The 9,381-nt window shown below is 41.8% G+C and overlaps 1 protein-coding gene across 1 annotated transcript in view; it reads right to left on the reverse strand.

Annotated features, from left to right (window-relative positions):
• LOC116387042 (CMP-N-acetylneuraminate-beta-galactosamide-alpha-2,3-sialyltransferase 1-like) overlaps positions 1–8,829 on the reverse strand; it is a 49,319-nt gene extending 40,490 nt beyond the window's left edge. The window contains exon 1 of the mRNA XM_031853759.1: positions 8,706–8,829. The gene's annotated coding sequence lies outside the window, so the exon portion shown is untranslated. The remainder of the gene's footprint in view (positions 1–8,705) is intronic.
• Between the last annotated feature and the right edge of the window lie 552 nt (positions 8,830–9,381).

A 9,381-nucleotide genomic window follows, 5' to 3' on the forward strand; every position in this document is an offset into this window, starting at 1 on the left:
TTTTGTGTTTACTTGTGTTATCTTTGTCTAATATTTAAATTTGTTTTATGATCTGAAACATTTAAGTGTGACAAACATGCAAAAAAATAAGAAATCAGGAAGGGGGCAAACACTTTTTCACACAACTGTATAAAAGCTCATTTATATGTTTGCAAGGTTTCTGGGCTGTGCGGTCAGGTGGCAAGACAGACTCCCTATAAATAAAATCCAGTTCATCTTAATTATAAAAGAAGGTGCACTCGGCATCGCGAAATGACACGGAAAGGCGTGTTGGGTCGGACTAGTTTAAACGTTCTGGTTTTAATTCCGAAGGATTTGATATGGAGCCAATACTGCGATTTAAATTGAGTTTTTGAATTGATTGTTTTCTTATTTATAATGTTTCATTCTATTACTATTATTCTATTAAACTCCTGTCCTTTATTTGTTGTACATCTAGTATGTTGTACATCTAATAAGATACATTTCGTACCAAGCAAAATAAAAAAATGCTTTAGGGATTCAACCCAGTTAGTTAAAGCAAATGCAACTTCTAAGTGAACAACATTGACAATGACCTCACATGTGGAAAGATAATAAATTATACCATGGTATACCATTAATGGAAATATATGAATATGGCAATAACATTCAAAATATGTATTGATAACAGCAGCTTAGTTGGGACTGCTGATAAGTTGCTGCTGGGCTAACGTTAGCGTTAGCTTCACACAGTGCTACGTCTGACTGCTTCACAGCTCTGGAGTCCTGATTTAACTTTAAAGGTCACATATTTGTAAAAAGTGAGATTTTTCTTTAAGCAGGTCCAAGTGCTCTATAAATACTGTGAAAGTATCAAGAAGCTCGATCCATGTAGAAATACACACAGCCCGTATTCAGAGACTTTAGACGAACCGATTTCTGAAAAGCTCTAAAACGTGTCAGACAGAGGGTGAATACAGGTATATTCAGATACAGTATGAGAAAAATTAACCTGAAAGCATGTTGACATTAGCTAGTAGGAACCCAAAATACAGGTATGAATCTGAAAATGGGCATATTGCGTCGTCTTTAGAGGTAATGAGTTTAAAATCATATGAAGCTCATTAATTTACATATTATAAATGACGCGTAGTGGTTTTATGGGAGGTTATGCTGGAGTGTTGGCTGTCGTCTTTTCCAGATGACAGCCAAGAGATACTTTTTGAATGTTTCGTCGTCTCAGATAATTGATGTTAATTGTCTACGGCTGTGTACATTTACAGGCGACCGTGTTTCATTCTCCACAGGTTGATGAGACAGTATTGGCTTGTTAATTATGTAAGTCAAAATTAAAATAGCTTCTTTTCAAATCCAGATTTTGATAGAAATACAATTTATTGATCAGCCCTTGGCCTGAAGCTACTGCATAATAAAAATGAAAAGACATGTTTAAACAAGGACACACAATGCCACTGACACCAATCACCCTGCACAGCTCAGCAGTGTTGCAAAGAGGAGCTGAGTGAAGGATCCCGGTCCAGTGTGGCATGAAGAGGTTTCAATGTCAAACGACCCCTAAGGACACAATACTTGCGAAGTAACTGAATAGGTGGGTGGGCAAACAAATGAACGATTATATGCAGAACTAATAGAGATTCTAAAATAGCACGCATTGCATAATTATTGGGGGCACGAAAAGGCTCCAGTAATCGATCACTAACTGTAAATGACACTGGTATTCATTAAGTGTGCTGGTGCTGTATCACGCTGTATCACAAGGCTGGGTGGGGGCTCTGGTCGGGATAGAGGGGAAGATAAATGGTTTCAAATAGCAAGATATTTTGGGGAAAAATCCACTGCCCTCTGGAACAAAAACACAATGTTCAAGTCAAAGAAGAATTCCAATCTTTCAACTTGACAGCGGACCAAAGCCCACGGCCGAATCAACCACCAGCTGAGACAAAGGTTTATCCTGGAGATGTTCTGATACTATTTTTTCCTTCCTGATACCGATTTCAATACCTAAATTTGTATATATTTAACAGCTGTATGGATGTGATATGATTGCTACCATTGTTATATGGCCTGGCTCTGGTTAAACCTTTTGTCAAGCATGAACAAATCCAGAGAGAGAATGAATGCCTTACAACTTTCCTTTAACTGTCTATGTAAAATACTGACAAATTGCTGACATTACACTCTCCGCCAACACGACCAGTACTGCGCATGTCCAACTATCAACAGAGATGAGAACGATTTCAGACGCAGAAATCGCATTCTGATGATGGAAGTAGCTAACGAGCAAGCGGTCGCTTATTTCTCATCTCTGTTGAGAGTTGCACATGTGCAGTAGCGATCGGTCTGGCTGTAGGAATCTGGTGACACATGTTGTTCCTGTGTAGCATAAATGAGCAGATAGATTACACGATAACGTGATATTGAATCGGTGCATTGACTCGTTTAGTCGCTCATACCCAATCCAGCATTTTAGAATGTGTTGGAGGTATTCCCGATACTGGTACAGTATCTGAACAACTCTACTTTATCGTGGACTTTTACATTGGTACGAACTCTGTGGATTGATCCAAAGAGAAGTGTGCGTAGAGAAACCCCCTCAGTCTGAAGAGGGCAACTGGGGACAAATCCTAGATTCAGATGTACTCAGATAGTAGAAACTTGTCCAATAAGGTCGCAGTTGTTATCGAAGCAAAAACGTGCAGCGAGTTTTCATTTTTAATAGATTGTCAGAAATTAGCTGCTGTCATTATTACATTTAGCTCATTACTTTGGCATATCCAAATGAAGAAACAAAAAAAAAATCAAGTTTGATTTAATAGGTTTTTATTTCAGCCTTCAAGGCAATACAAAGTAGAAAATTAGACAGAGCCTGTAGACTTCTGATATTCATGGTGTATCCACACAGACGCCAGCCAGATATACTTCCAATGCTGATTACAGAATTACTGAAGACAGTAATTATTCATAACCATTATAGGAGCCAACTAGCATGTGTGTGGTGCTCTGCTGAATATATGTGCATTCTGATGAGAGACACAAACACTGTGCAGTGAATTCAAACGGTTCTAGTGTCGTAGTTTAGAGCAATAATTAATTCTCAGTATCATAATCACCTGTGAATGCGTGTATAAGATAGTTATAGCTTTTTGGAACAGTTCAACACTTTGGAAAATATGGTATATCCTTTATTCTGAGAGTGAAATGAGAAAATCAATGTCAATGTAATTCTCCGTGCATTAGAGCAGTTATCATCAGAATTTTATTGTCATTTTAACAGTGGATCACATTACAGTTCCTCTCAGCTCCAGCGTGCATTTTAGCTTCTTTCAGCTCACTGTTTTGGTTTTACGTCTCTTAACTTGGTTCACTCTCATTAGTTAAGAAGTTAAGAAAATACACCTAGCAGCCGTGTGAAGTTATTTAACACAATTTATTTTATTTGTTAAATCTGTACATACAGAAATACATATTGTGATTGTACCCAGCGAGTTCCTGGTGCACATTGAAATCATGAAGAAATGAGCCAACGAGATGCAGCAGCGAAACTTGGTTGTTCCTCAGATTACCTTGTGTTGTCTACTCAAACAATGAGAAACAGTCATGGCTGCTAGTGATAGAGACGGCAAAGAAATGTGGAAAGGCAAAGCACCAGTGGTTGGAATCAAACTCAAGTGGATGGATGATGGCCGGTCATGTAAAGCCCCCTTGAGCGGTGAGTAACGGTACAGTCATTTGAAAAAACGTTTGAAAGAGTTGTGCTGCTTTTTTGAAACAGTCAACAAAGTCAGTAAATGGCAAAACTGTCCGTTACATTACTTTATATCCATGTAATAAATCTACATACCTCATCTAATAAGGTAATATGCATGACAAATAAAGAAAAAGAAAAGATATAAAAATCATCAGCTTATAACAATCAATGTGACACACGTGAAATGATCTCGATAACTCCATTTAACCTTTTGGAATTTTTCCAAAAAACGACTGAAAAAAGGCTGAATTGAAGGCAACATTCAGCGATAACTTTCTTGTAAAAGAACATCTTTTCTTTTTTTTGACAAAGCAATAACAGCCTGTTTTTCACTCCACTCCCACTTGTATGAAAATAAGCAGCTCATTATGAGGCTGAATCTCATATCTGGCTTGTCTCAGGTATTCTAAGTGCCCCGGCAGTTAAGCAAAGAGGAGTATTTACATTTCTCCCGCTCATTATTCCTGGAATGACCTCCAGAGCAAAATTAAGCTACACTCTGCAACTCCGCGGGTCCAGTCAAGGAGAAGTCCTTTTCACAGAACGGAGCTGCTGTTTTCCATGGTATGTTTAATTAATGAACTGTTATTAACAATGGTAGTGTAGCAGTGGAGCATAAGGGAAAGTAATGATTCTACTGTCAGTAATTATAGCAGTGATAGGCCTGTTTATTATGATTAGTCTGTATAAGGCAGTCAGTTTTGTTTTTCCTCGTGGCCTCTCTATTGTTCTATATATTTCTCAATTGTCATTTGCAAATTGGTTATTACTTATTGTCACTGCTGCTGAATTGCTGATTGAACATGAGCTGTACATGCTGATAATGACTCATGTTCTCTTGGGTATTGTGTTATGTGTATACAGTACATGCATGACACAGCACATGCTGCCAAAGCTCTGGGCCTAAGCACAACACTTCCTGGAAAAAATAAACGGCAACAACAAAAAAATCCCACAGATCCAGATCGCCCCTTTGCTCTGCTGCAACACATTCCGCCTAAGGCCGCGAACAAAACACTGTTGCAAAGCATTTTAAAAGCACTCCTATCTGCTCTACGCATCAAGATGTTGCATTGTCTAAATCCGCTTTATATTTCAAATTCTGATTGTGATCAGAGAACAAAGGGACGACACATTTGGGAATTAGCGCGAACTTTAGATGCTGGAGCTGCAAGACACAACAACCCTATTGACTCTGTGGTGTGAGAAGACAACGATCTTTTGTCCTGCAGGGCACAGCGATGCAAGGCACATTTGATAAGAGGGTTGTTTGTGCCATACGCGGAGCACACCTGTCTGGCCTTTTAACACGACCAAAGATTTTGATTCCCATGGTCTTGGACCAGTTAGTCCAGATTTAGGAGGGTCACGGGGGAATTTTCTCCCAGCGCGGAGACACAACGCGACCCTGAATCATGTACGTGTGGAAGAATCTCACACTATTCAAGTTACGCCCGGCATTCCCGGCTTGAGTTTACAGTTCATTGTGAAAAGCAGCTGCACTATCTCTTGATTAAATCACTGCCTTTTCTCTAACTGCACTGCAGAACAGACTTAATGTGGATTCTGTTTTAGGGAGAAAACCTTTTGCTTGAATCGATTTTAACGTTCATGAATGTCAAAATTGACTTGATTGTCCCATCATCCTTCATCATCCTCGTATTGACAGGCGCTGAAACAAACACTAAAAGCCTCTTTGATACTGTTCATAGTCATGCCCTAAACCCATTTCCTTCCCACGAAACACAGGTAAACAAACCTGCACAGGCTGTGGGGAGTGTTGATGTGCTGCCACCACACATCCCCTGAGGTATTAGAAATCTGAAACAAAGAGGCGCGGTGTGTGATGACGTGCGTTTCAAAAGATTACACTAATTTCTCTGAACCTTTTTTTTGTTCGGTGACACAGCATGAAATAACCTTAAACTGCTGTTTTGCAGCTCCGCCATTTTAGCACACTTTCTGTCTTTTCTTCTCTTTTCCTACCGCTCTCTCCCTCTCGCAGTCTGTCTTCTTTTAAGAGACCATACTCACATAATGCCAAGGCCGACGTTTTTTTGCTGGGAGCACCTGGTGAGTTAAAGGCTACGCCAGGTGGTACACAGCTTTGACTGCCAATTAGAGCGGTGACCATGTGAGAGCTGCCCAAGATAACTTCTAATTAACAATGGACCTCCGAGGCATAACAATTAGCCTTTCCTTCAAATAAACCCACATGTCAAACCGACAAAATCATTTTTTTCCCCTTTTTCAGTCTGCAAATAATACTGAGGACAAGCACAGCAACTACAGACAGGAAGTAACACTAATCCTCAACAAAGCCTTGAAGAGTGATCGCGTATGTATAGCATACATAATGTGCAGGTGAGGCTCTACATGGAATGAAAACATTTCTCCTGACAAGGTCGTATATGCTGCCTGCCTGTCAACAGGACTCAGGACTGTAAGGAGAATGAAAGATTCAGAAGGCACTTTACATTAATGATGACTGAGGGAGTGATGCACACACTCTCGGACTAACGGATCACCACAAAACAAATAGGACAGCGAAGGGCTTTACAACGAAACGACGGAAGTCGAGGACGGCTCTTGCGTCCATCAAAACGGAAACAAAAAGAGTTAAACTCATGGGGATGTTGTGTTATTTAGATGTGTGGTTATGCAGCTGAGCTATCAAGAGGAGGAAACGTCTGCTGCACAGTACAGTATGGTTTTACATAATGCATCTATCCCTCTTGAAAAGCACCAGCTGTGGACTCCCTTCCTCTGCTCCTCCAAAGGCACCTGCCAATAAGCATTATCAAGCAAGCAGCCGCAGATAAAAAGCCACGCAGTAATTTGACGAGCCCAATTGCGGGACTGACGTGTAGCCTCGAAGTCGCTGATTGCACCGGGGAAAGACCGCAATCACAGGACGGCTTTCTTTGTCGCGGAAGCGGTCATGTTTAAATTGTCGTTTTTGTAACAATCATCTCCGATAAATGCAGCCGGGATGCAGCGAGATGCCGTTCTGTAAAAGCTCACATGAAGTAAAAGCCATGTATTCTCCACGTGTGTTTAGAGTATGACAAGTCTGCTCATGCTTGAGAAAAAAAAGAAGAAGAATGGTGCTGAGGTGTTTCTTGGAAAACAGCCAGGACTGTTAAGTGGAAACAGAGGGCAAATCAAAAAGCAAGGGAGAAGTCCACGGTGAAGGAAAAAAAGCCAGTGTGTGACGGAGCTGAGAGGCCTGAACAAAAGACACTAACTATTAGTGAAATATACTTGTACATGCTGCAGACACATGCCAACCACCACCCGAGGGACTGGAAACATTCCTGCCGTTGCCGCTGCAGTCTTGGTCCCAGACCTTGTTGTAAAGCAGTGCACTTAAAGGGTCTGATGGGTCTGTGGTGAGCCACGGGGATTCCTCTGTCTGGAGCAGGGAGTATGAATGCCAGAGCAGAATAACTGATTGCTGCAAAGCCCGCGCCGACTTAACTCAGGCCTGACGCCACGGCACCTAAAGACTGGAGGAAATACCTTGCAGGAGAGATCTTAAAAAAACGAAAGTTGGATCGTTAGAGAAACTTGCAAAAACTTTGAGAGAGATGTTAGGCTTCCGTCGTGGAACGCTATACGTTTCTGTTCGCCGTGCCGTGCTTTGAAGTGGAAACGGAAGCACGACTGCAGTTTCATCAGACTTTTCTTTGTAGCGTGTCTTCATCTGGCTGGCAGCTGGTGAGAGTTGTCATGATTCATGGTGACTCATTGCTTCTCCCATGCTCCGTTGTTAAAAAGGAGCCCACAATGGAGTTCCTCTCAGAGGAATCACACAGATCTTTTAAATCGCAATGTACATACGGCTGAGAAAGCATGCAGTGAAGGCTGACTGAAGTGCACATTATTAGGGTGAGACACATTTCTATCAAATCAGCTCCTCTCTCTTTTACAGAGCAACAAATGGCAATTGCTTATGGCAAATACAATTTCCAGATGTAATTGGGTTCCTCCATAATGGATGCCATCAGAGCACCCCATCACCCATCTCTGCCGCCCTCCTCTCCAAATGCTGCAGCCCGGTCCCCCAAGGTCACGCCATCCAATCTGATTGGAGAGGTGATGAGGAGCCGGCTGCGCTAATGTGCTCCATTGCTTATTATTTATAATGGCGATGAGAAGTTCCAGTGGAAAAATGAACGCCTTCATTAGTGAGTGAGGTGTCATCTCATGCAAAATACACAACAGAGGGGATCACTGCAGAAGGCGTAACCCGTAAACCTGGAGTTTACTCACGCTGGGATATTAAGCTGACAGTGAAAGACACAGTGATTAATGTTTACAACTAATTAAAAGGATTTCTGTCAGACGAAAGTGTTGTTTTGTTTAATGAGGCCGCTTCCGGGACACAAGACAAACACACCTACTAACGTGTACAGCACAGATATCTCTCCTCTGCACATCTGCTGTGTGTTAAACAGTTGCTGGAGTCCACACAGTGGAGGGTACATTGTGTTTTTGAAGTCAGAGAGTCGAGTTAGCCAGCAGCCCCCCACCACACAACCCGAAGCCAAGAAATGAAAACCAGCCCTCAAAAAGAAGAAGTTGCTTTTTCCTCAATGTGACTCTACAGTTCAACAATCAAGAGAAAACGTGCATGAACACGCTCATAATGAGACATGAGAAGCAGGGGTGTGAATTATGGAATGAATTATAACCACAACAACTATTCTCATGAATCTGCAGGTGTTTAAACATCGATACCAATTTCTAAGACAACAAAAGCACGCCGTCGATTTCTATTAGACATGTTCATATTTGAGCAGATGATTTTTTTTTTCTTTTGCAGAAGAAAGTTACAGTGCAACACCTGGTCAGCGGCACTTTAAGACTTTAATCCCTCATGTGCGCTGCTCTGTTTAAAGCACTGCGATTAAAAGCTGTAATTAGAATACACCGGTGCGGTGAAAAGCATGCATTTCGTCTCCATACTCACCCAAAGTGAAGCCGGGGCTGCGAGTGAATTCCCGTTATTTCCTTGCGGTGTGGCAGCGGCTACGCGGAGAACAAAAAAGCGAGCACACCAGCCCAGTCAAAGCTCGGAGGGTCCAATTTAAGGGAGGAGGGGAGGGGGGGGGGGGGGGGGGCGCCCCAACGAAAACACACACCACCGTTTTTTTTTTTTTTTTTTAAGTAAGAAAACACCGGGTGCGTTTTTTTGTACTACCCTTCTTGAACATGCACATCCGTGCGTTATTCTGCGAAGGAGGAGGATGCGAACAGTTCCTCCTCGCGTATACCGTTACTCGCTCCTTGGCAATGAGAGGCATGCATTTTAATTCCTGAGCGCTGACCACCAGGGGCTCAACACCGCTACGCCCCTCAGCATCCTCACTCACTCACTCACTCACTCTCACTCAGCAGGATTTTTTTTTGGCATGCGTGACCAGGTCCTGCTGTTAGCCCCCAGTTCATTGCTGCAGGAATGACCAATACGCTCCTAGACACAAATAAAGAATTCATCTCTGCCCTCCTTTAACGTAAGTGCAGTGGTGTTATATTATTAAACACAAATAAGTGACTATTACTAATTGAGCGAATCTAATATCCTACATGCATTATCTCTGAGGGTAAAACTTTACATCGTTTGATCCATACAATGACTATATTTG

This window comes from Anarrhichthys ocellatus, unplaced genomic scaffold (genome assembly GCF_004355925.1).
Source record: "Anarrhichthys ocellatus isolate YVR2014 unplaced genomic scaffold, GSC_Weel_1.0 scaffold14, whole genome shotgun sequence".
Lineage (NCBI taxonomy): Eukaryota > Metazoa > Chordata > Actinopteri > Perciformes > Anarhichadidae > Anarrhichthys > Anarrhichthys ocellatus.